The 8,791-nt window shown below is 42.4% G+C and overlaps 1 long non-coding RNA gene across 1 annotated transcript; it reads left to right on the forward strand.

Moving 5' to 3' along the window:
- The first annotated feature begins 1,680 nt into the window (after positions 1-1,680).
- On the forward strand, positions 1,681-5,358 carry LOC128325841 (uncharacterized). Its single transcript, XR_008307673.1, has 3 exons — positions 1,681-2,252; positions 2,552-2,651; positions 4,861-5,358. It is a non-coding gene; the product is annotated as an uncharacterized LOC128325841 (long non-coding RNA).
- The last annotated feature ends 3,433 nt before the right edge of the window (positions 5,359-8,791 follow it).

Below are 8,791 nucleotides of genomic sequence, written 5' to 3' on the forward strand. Positions count from 1 at the left end.
GCCAAATGGCAGCTGGTCCCAGCCAAAGTAGGGATGTGCACGAAATGCTATTCAGATGCCAAATCCCAACACATCCCAAATCGCAACACGGTTTAATTGAACATCCCCTTTAACGTGGAGGAGAGCAGGTCCATGCCAGCTCCTCCGCCACTCACCGCCACTTCCTTAATCACAGCACACACACACCCCAGCTATCATTGCGCACTGGTGGCGCTCTCCCCCAGCTGACCCTGTGCTACAGCAGTACGCACATGGCATCCACACATGCACGGAAGTCATTTGTATGGTCAGCAACCATGCTATGTAAATGCCCACCGTGCATGTGCAGAAGCCATGTGCATGCCAACGTTGCACAAGGGCATCTGGGAAAGAGCACCGCTGGCACGCAATGTTACCAGGGTGGGGGAGCGCACCACAATTAAGGAAATGGCGGTGAGCGCAGTGGAGCAGGTATGGACCTGCTCTCCTCTGTGTTAAAGGGGATGTGTAGCCCCTCTGTGTTAAAGGGTTCTGCTTCGATTCGGCATCCAGACCGCATTTTGTGCACATCCCTAAGCCAAACTAACAGATAGGCCTTGCTGTCTCATTTCTCCCTCTGATGCAGCCGAGTAGAATGGTTTGCCACTAAGCATGCAGATGGAGCTGCAGCCAGTCACAGCTCCCTATATGGCACACGGTTGCATATGGTTGTCATATGCACACTTTATAATTGTTTGTGTATCAGTCTAATGCCATTAGTGGCCCTTTGTCTTTTCCTCTAAATTCTAATCTACTTCAGATGTGTCGGAATCTGAGTTCAACAATAGGCTTTCAACCCTGGACAAGTTGGAGAGTGACAAGTTTGGTTCACCCCAATTATCTGTTTGTTTGTTTGCTTGTTTGTTTGTCATATTTATATACTAGGAACATAGGAACATATGAAACTGCCATACACTGAGTCAGACCATTGGTCTATCTAGCTCAGTATTGTCTTCACAGACTGGCAGCGGCTTCTCCAAGGTTGCAGGCAGGAATCTCTCTCAGCCCTATCTTGGAGAAGCCAGGGAGGGAACTTGAAACCTTCTGCTCTTTCCAGAGCGGCTTCATCCCCTGAGGGGAATATCTTCCAGCGCTCACACGTCAAGTCTCCCATTCAGATGCAACCAGGGCAGACCCTGCTTAGCTATGGGGAAAAGTCATGCTTGCTACCACAAGACCAGCTCTCCTCGCATGTGTGAGAAGAGCAAGCCCATTCAAGAGTCTCTTGAGACAAATGTTGGGGATGTTACATACTTGGATAGAAAAGCCTGTGTCCCTGAGCTATCTATCTTCATAGTGCAGAGCAGAGAGGGAGAGAAAGAAGCAACATAGCTAATGGAGAATGCAGGCAGAGCAAGAAGGAGGAAGTGAGAAGACCCCTCAGAGTATCAGTCTGCCAGTCAGAGAAAGCCGGAGCAGAGAGAGAGGCAATAAGAGGGCAGATAGAAAGGAAGACACTTCCTCACTATATCTTCTATCTATCTATATAATTCTCCCAGGTGTGCCTTCGAATGTGCATCCCTGCGCCCAGCTGATTGGCTGGGCAGTGGATGGGCCTGATTGGCTGAGGCGCACCCATGAGGATTGGTCGCCGCGACAGCGGCAGGCCTGGCCGCAGCGGCGGACCCAGCCCAGCTGCAGAGGCACGGCCCGGGGTGAGGGAGAAAGTGGGTGGGGGGAGAATTGGCAGTGGGGAGGAGAGGCAGCTGGGCCTGGAAGTGGAGACTGGGGCAGAAGGTGGGAGGGGAGAGAGGTAACCGCCGGCCCCAAAGAGCGCACAGATGCTCTCTGCGGGGTCGGCTAGTTACTCCTAATGCCCCAAGTGGTCACTAAGACAGAATAGTCTGTAAACAAGACTATTACTCATTTATTCATTCAAAAATAAATATACCCCACCCCTTCAGTGCACTATTGCTTGAGAAGACTTACAACATTAATAAAATAGATACAATATAGGATAAAACATTAAGTTAAAAGACCAGACTAAAACCACAATTAAAATAACAAGTTTTAAAACTGAAATTAAAAGTTATCGGTAAAAAGCTAAACACTAAGAAACCTGCCAGAGAAAAGCAAAAGATAAGATATAATCTAAAAAGATATGACTTCAGTTGTTTCTTAAAAACAATAAGGATTGGAGCATAGTGAAGCTCTTTTGGGAGGGCATACCAAAGTTGAGGGGCCACAACCAAAATAGGCCTCATCTCTACACTCATGCAGCTGGAGCCGAGTGAGTAAGTAAGTTTATTGTTTTAACCACAGGTCATAACACACATATTAAATGGAGCTGTATCTCCAAAAGTAAATGGTTCTCGCAAATACCTTTGTTTATGCAAAAATGTACAGCAAAGAATCTTTACATCATTGCAACAGATGATTTGTTGCTGTAGGGGTGATAGGGCTTTGTTGTTGTTTTTAAATTTAAATTTAAATGGGAAGGGGATGAGGGTTTCCTGAGGAAACCTGTTGTTTATTTATTTAGCCCGGTGTCAGATGCTTAAATCTCTGAAAATTTCCCTGTTTTTCATTACAGCAGAATGAATTATCATCACAGCAATCAACGCTCTCAGCAACTAACCCCTAGGCATATCAAACTCACTCATCATCCCTTCCACATTTCCCGAGAATGATTGGTAAGCATTTAAAGCAGGAGGATGATCCCACATAGACAAGGCCAGAAAAACAGTTCCCTGTCACACTTTCTAAAATGGGAGGTCTTAGAAATAAGGTCTGCCAGGAAGTCCGTTCTCTTTCTCTTCTGTGGTGTTCTAAAACATATACAAGCTAAGAGCTATGAATAGAAAACATGTGAAAGAAGACAATAACCTTCAAGTCCCCCAGCTCCTCTGAAGGGCTCCATATTGCTTTCTCTATGAAAAAGTTCTAACCATTTTCATTTCCCTGTTGACCACCCAGTACATAGCCTTCTTTATTTTATTCTGTCGCTGCTCCCTCTTGCTAATTCTACTGAACCTCAAAGGGCATTTCCTGTGTCTTCTTTTCTTTCCTCTTTCGTTCATTTTCAGGTTGTTCTCAGGTACACAGTGGGCCTCTGGGATCATACCGTTTTAAGAGCCACAATGTGTGAATACTAAACATTTTCACTATTGGCAATTTTATTGCCAAGGCAAATTGTAGTTGAAAACTTGAAACAACTTTCTCAACTTTTTCAGCCTATGAAGAACTCCAAGGCCTCTGTTTGTAGAGTGGCACTGGAAGGAAGGCACAGCTTATTTGTAAAAATACTGTAATAAACCAGGTATTTTCCACCGTCAAAGATGGCAAACATCAATATTATAAAACAGAACAAGTTAAAACAGTTTTCCTAAATAAACATAATTAAAAATCAATCTGAAACACGCTGATTAGAGATGATTTAGTAAAGACCAGCTTCAGAGGATATTTCTAAAAGGAAGTGTCCGAGGGGAAACCATAAAAAGAGCAAAGTCATGGCTGCCACCAAAGTCGAATGGGCAGTGAAAACTCTCTTGACTTGAAGGGCTTTTAACTGCTAGTTTTATCAGTCAAGTTTGTTTAAGCAGTTAACACAATTTCCTGCTTTGTGTTGTGATTTGTGTTTATGGTTTTTAATCTGATTATTAAAGTTGCCATAAAGAGCAGGATATAAATCTTTTAAATTCATAAACAATAAAAACAAACAAATAAGCCATGTGACCAGGCAGACTTCCCTCAAGACAATTTCTTAATTCTGGGTGCCACAACAGAAAAGGCCCTATTTCTCATGCCACCCCGCCATCTTACATTTAACAGCGGGGGTTGTTAAAAGAAGTCTGTGGGCTTCTCAGAGGCATCCGGTGGGTCACTGTGTGAAACAGGATATTGGTCTGGATGGGTCTTGGGCCTGATCCAGCAGGCCTGTTCATATATTCTTAGTGGTCCCTAAGGAGGACATCACACATCTCAATCTTTGGGCATATACGTATCTTTATTGTTTGAGCATATACACACATGGACAAACGTGTTGGTACCCCACCACAAAAAAAGAAGAACCCACAATTGTCTCTGAAATAACTTGAAACTGACAAAAGTAATTGGCACCCATCATTGTTTATTCCACATTTAACAAAATTCAGACATTGCTTTAGAGTTGTGATGCAACAGAATATTTCAAATAATAACCCAAATGAAAATGCATGGACAAAAATGATGGGACCCTTAACCTAATATTTTGTTGCACAACCTTTAGAGGCAATCACTGCAAACAAGCAATTATTGTAGTTTTCAATGAGACTACTGCACCTGTCAACAGGTAGTTTGACTCACTCTTCCTCAGCAAACTGCTCCAGCTCTGTCAGGTTTGAAGGGTGCCTTCTCCAGACTGCATGTTTCAGTTCTTTCCATAGATGTTCGATAGGATTCAAATCAGGGCTCATAGAAGGCCACTTCAGAATAGTCCAACGTTTTGTTCTTAGCCATTCTTGGGTGCTTTTAGCTGTGTGTTTGGGGTCATGATGCTGTTGGAGGATCCATGACCTGTGACTGAGACAGAGCTCTCTGACACTGGGCAGTATGTTTCACTCTAGAATGTCTTGATAGTCTTGAGATTTCATTGTTCCCTGCACACTCAAGGCACCCCGTGCCAGATGCAGCAAAGTAGCCCCAAAACATAACCAAGCCTCCTCCCTGTTTCACAGTAAGTATGGTGTTCTTTTCTTTGAAAGCTTCATTTTTTCGTCTGTGGACATAGAGCTGATGTGACTTGACAAAACATTCCAGTGTTGTCTCATCTGTCCAAAGGACATTCTCCTAGAAGCATTATGGCTTGTCAATATGTATTTTAGCAAATTCCAATCTGGCTTTTTAATGTTTTTCTTTCAACAGTGGAATCCTCCTGGGTCTTCCTCCATTTAGCCCACTGTCACTCAAAAAGCGACGGATGGTGCGATCAGACACTGATGGACTGGACCTTGGAGTTCAGTTTGCATCTCTTTGGAAGTTGTCCTTAGCTTTTTGTCTACCATTCTCATTATCCTGCCCATTCTGGAGTCGATTTTCTTCTTGCAGCCACGTCCAGGGAGGTTGGCTACAGTCCCATGGACTTGAACTTCTTAATAATATTTGCAACTGTTGTCACAGGAACATCAAACTGCTTGGAGATGGTTTATAGCCTTTTCCCTTAACATGCTTGTCTATAATTTTTGTTCTGATCTCCTCAGAGAACTCTCTCCTTTGCTTTCTCTGGGCCATGTTCATTGTGGGACACACGATGATACCAAACAGCAGAGTGACTACTTTTCTCCATTTCAATAGGCTGAATGACTGATTGCACGATTGGAAATATGTGTGATACTAATTAAAGAAAACAGCTAATTTGAAAAATCACTCTAATCCAGTTATTTATGATCTTTTCTAGGGGTACCAACAAATGTGTCCAGGCCACTTTGTAGAATAAGCAATACTTTATCTCTTTTCACACTTGCTTTGCTTTACTCGATGACATATCAAAGGCATGCAGGTATACATGGAACAATTGCTTTTCATTTAATTGCTTTTCAGGAGGCATAACACACTTTTAAAGTGAGCTGTACGGGTACCAACAAATTTGTCCACGTGTGTATGTATCCTTATTGCTGTTGGCACTTTCTGAGGCAACACAGTAGCTGTTGCATAATATTTAGGATTCTCCGTTAGTTAACAATCACCTACAATACAGCATGGTTTGCTAGAGGAAACAGAGGAGAAATCCCATCTGTGTACAAGTCAAAATTAGGATTTCTATCAAATGCTTGGTGTCCAGCATTTCATGCTCTAGTATTTTTTGCTCTTGTTAACATAAAAAATGGAAATGGTGGGTGATGGTAGTAGCAGCAGGTTTACTTCCCTCCCACAGTGGTAGCAGCAAATTTACCTCAGGAAATGACAGCTGCTATCACAGCCAAAGGTTGAAGTGAAGACCTACCAAGGTCTTGCCTTCCTCCAGAGCTACAAGTCACAGGGCCTACAGCCCTTTAGGCTTCTGCTATATATAATGTGTACTGCATTATCTTATTAATAACATTAAGTCTGTGTTTCAGACTTATTTCATAAGAATAAGTCTCAGTCCATCCCTTAAATAGCGTATAATCTTTTCTTCCAAATTTGATTCTAGTGTCCTGGCAATTTACTAATGATCTAGGTATGACTTTACTCGCCATGTCTAGCAAAAATTCCTGTGTGGGGTGGATCAGAGTGTGGAAAAAAACTGTTGAGAATATGTACCAATTGCTTTGGAAAAACCATTTTCTTAGAGGGTAGTGATCTTGGATATATAGAGAGACTAGAGTATATAAATTATGTGTCCATTAATGATCACCTAATCAATGGTATTGCTCTTGTATTTGCAAGAGATGTATTTTCACGTTGTAATACTGCAGGCCAAGAGAGAGCTTTTAATAAAACAAATAAAGGCTCATACATAAGTGATGTAGTTTAGATTGATACACATTTAGCAAAGTGGATTCAAAACTGTGTGTCTGGGATTGTTAGAAAGATAGGTCTTTGTGAATAAAAGAGGGTTTCGACTTCATAGGCTACAAATATAGAACTTATTTTATGTATTAATCACAGGAATCATACTCTCTCCTCAGATTATAGGGTTGCCAACTAGGGAGATAAATATTTACCTGCAGCGGTAAAAGCTTTTCAGCGAAAGGTGACATCTCAATTATTCTATGGTGCTCAAATCTGTATATGCCCAAATTTTAATTCTCTGGAGGCAGTACAGTCCAAGTTTCCTAGATCTATTCTTGGTGTTCCATGCTGCATATGATTTGCTTTACTGGGAATTGAAACCAGGCTAATCCCAACTGTAGACTGCATTTGGTTGCTTATTTTCAACTATTGGCTTAAATTAATTTACAACTCTTCTGGTTTGGCAACCCTTATCTTAATGGAAAGCTTCTGTGCTAGGTGGGAAAATGCAGTGAAGAAGAAACTTATATGTCATGGCCTCCCACTTTCAAATCTGGTTCGTATAGGCCTTCTTAAGGCCAAAGAATCAATTCATCAGCACCTTTAAGATACTGTGCTTCAAAAGGACAGAGCGTGAACTATATACTATGCGGTTGTAGGAAGTCCTAGACAAGACTTATCCCCGGCTTACAAACTTACTTTCCCTAAGTTCTGCCATGCTTTTACTCTGGCCCATTTAAATGTGTTACTTACAGCTATTTTGGAGGATAGATTCCGCCATGTACCGTATTCCCAATGGCTTTGCCCCTGCTGCTCAGGCATGAACAAGTCAGTGGAGCATGTATTACTCTATTGTGTATTTTATAGAGATATACGTTCTCTACTTACTGGTCCAATTTTTTTACATTAATCGGCAAGCTGGGTGACTTTTATGTAAATTTTCTCCTTTCTGACTCTGATGCCAAGATTACCTACTGTGTGGCCAAATTTTGCGTCACTGCTTGTAACATTAGAAAACAAATGGTTTCCTGAATCCAATCAAGATGGGGGTGCTCATTGTTGTGGGTTGTAATCTGCAAGATGGGATAGAACTTCCTGTTCTGGATGAGGTTGCACTCGCCCGGAAAGAACAGGTTCATAGCTTGGGAGTTGCTCTTGGACCCAGGTCTCACCATGGGGCCTCAGGTTAAGGCTGTGGCCAGGAGTGCTTTTTACCAGCTGCAACTGATTTGACAACTCCGCCCTTTTCTTGAGGAGAATGAACTGAAAACAGTAGGTCACCAGCTGGTAATCTCCAGGTTGGACTACTGCAATGCACTCTGTGTAGGGCTGCCTTTGTACGTAATTCAGAAACTTCAGTTAGTCCAAAATGCGGCAGCCAGATTAGTCTCGGGGGTATCCCAGAGAGACCACATTATGCTTGTTCTCAAACAGTTGCACTGGCTGCCTATATGTTTCTGGGCAAAGTACAAAGTGCTGGTTATTATCTTCAAAGCCCTGAATGGCTTAGGTCCGGGTTACCTAAGGGAATGCACATTGTCTGGAAATTTTAGACTGCCTCTTTGACTGTCATTGAAAGCTAGATTAAAAACTAGGTATAAAGTAGTGCTCGCTTCTCTTGTCCTCCAAGGAATGCTGGATTACCACCAGAATTAGATCAAGGCATTGGCTCATTTGCTGTGCAGCCCTCTGGCAATGGACGGAGGTCTGAAGGTCTGCAAGAAGCCTTCTGCGTCCCTGCATGGAAGGCTTTTTTGTGCAATGAATGGGCACAGAGTGGGAGGAAGAAGTAATTTTCACATCTCTCACCTCCTTCCAAAAGAGCTTTATGACCCTCAGGAACATATTTATACAGGTTCAAAGAGCTTTTGGAGGGAGGGGAGAAATGCAAAAATCACTGTCCATCCTGCACCTGGTCCTCATGGCAAAGATGCCTTCAGTATAGGGGCACTGAAGACTCCTTGTGAAGACTTCCTCCTGAAGACTCCTCCACCTTCCATCGCCGGAGGGCTGTGCATCATGTAAGCCAAATTTGCTCCTCAGGCAACTGTGGCTGACATCCTGATTAGCACTAGTGCCGGATTTTGGCACAAGCTAAGTAAGCTATAGCTTGGGGCCTCTGAATACCGCCCCCCCATTTCAAGTTTTACATAATGTATTTTCTTTTAAAGGTATTTATCATGTAAACAGGCTTATTGCAAGATGACAGTTATTGTTAGATTATTAGTTTTTTGTTGCATCTTTGCAAAGTAAAAATAAAGCTTTATTATTTATATTTCCATTGACCTTTTTAAAGAATAAAAATATTTTTTGTAATGCTATGGGGCCTTTTAAGTTTGACCTAGTTTAGGGCCTCAGCATG

This window comes from Hemicordylus capensis, chromosome 5 (assembly GCF_027244095.1).
Source record: "Hemicordylus capensis ecotype Gifberg chromosome 5, rHemCap1.1.pri, whole genome shotgun sequence".
Classification (NCBI taxonomy): Eukaryota; Metazoa; Chordata; class Lepidosauria; order Squamata; family Cordylidae; genus Hemicordylus; species Hemicordylus capensis.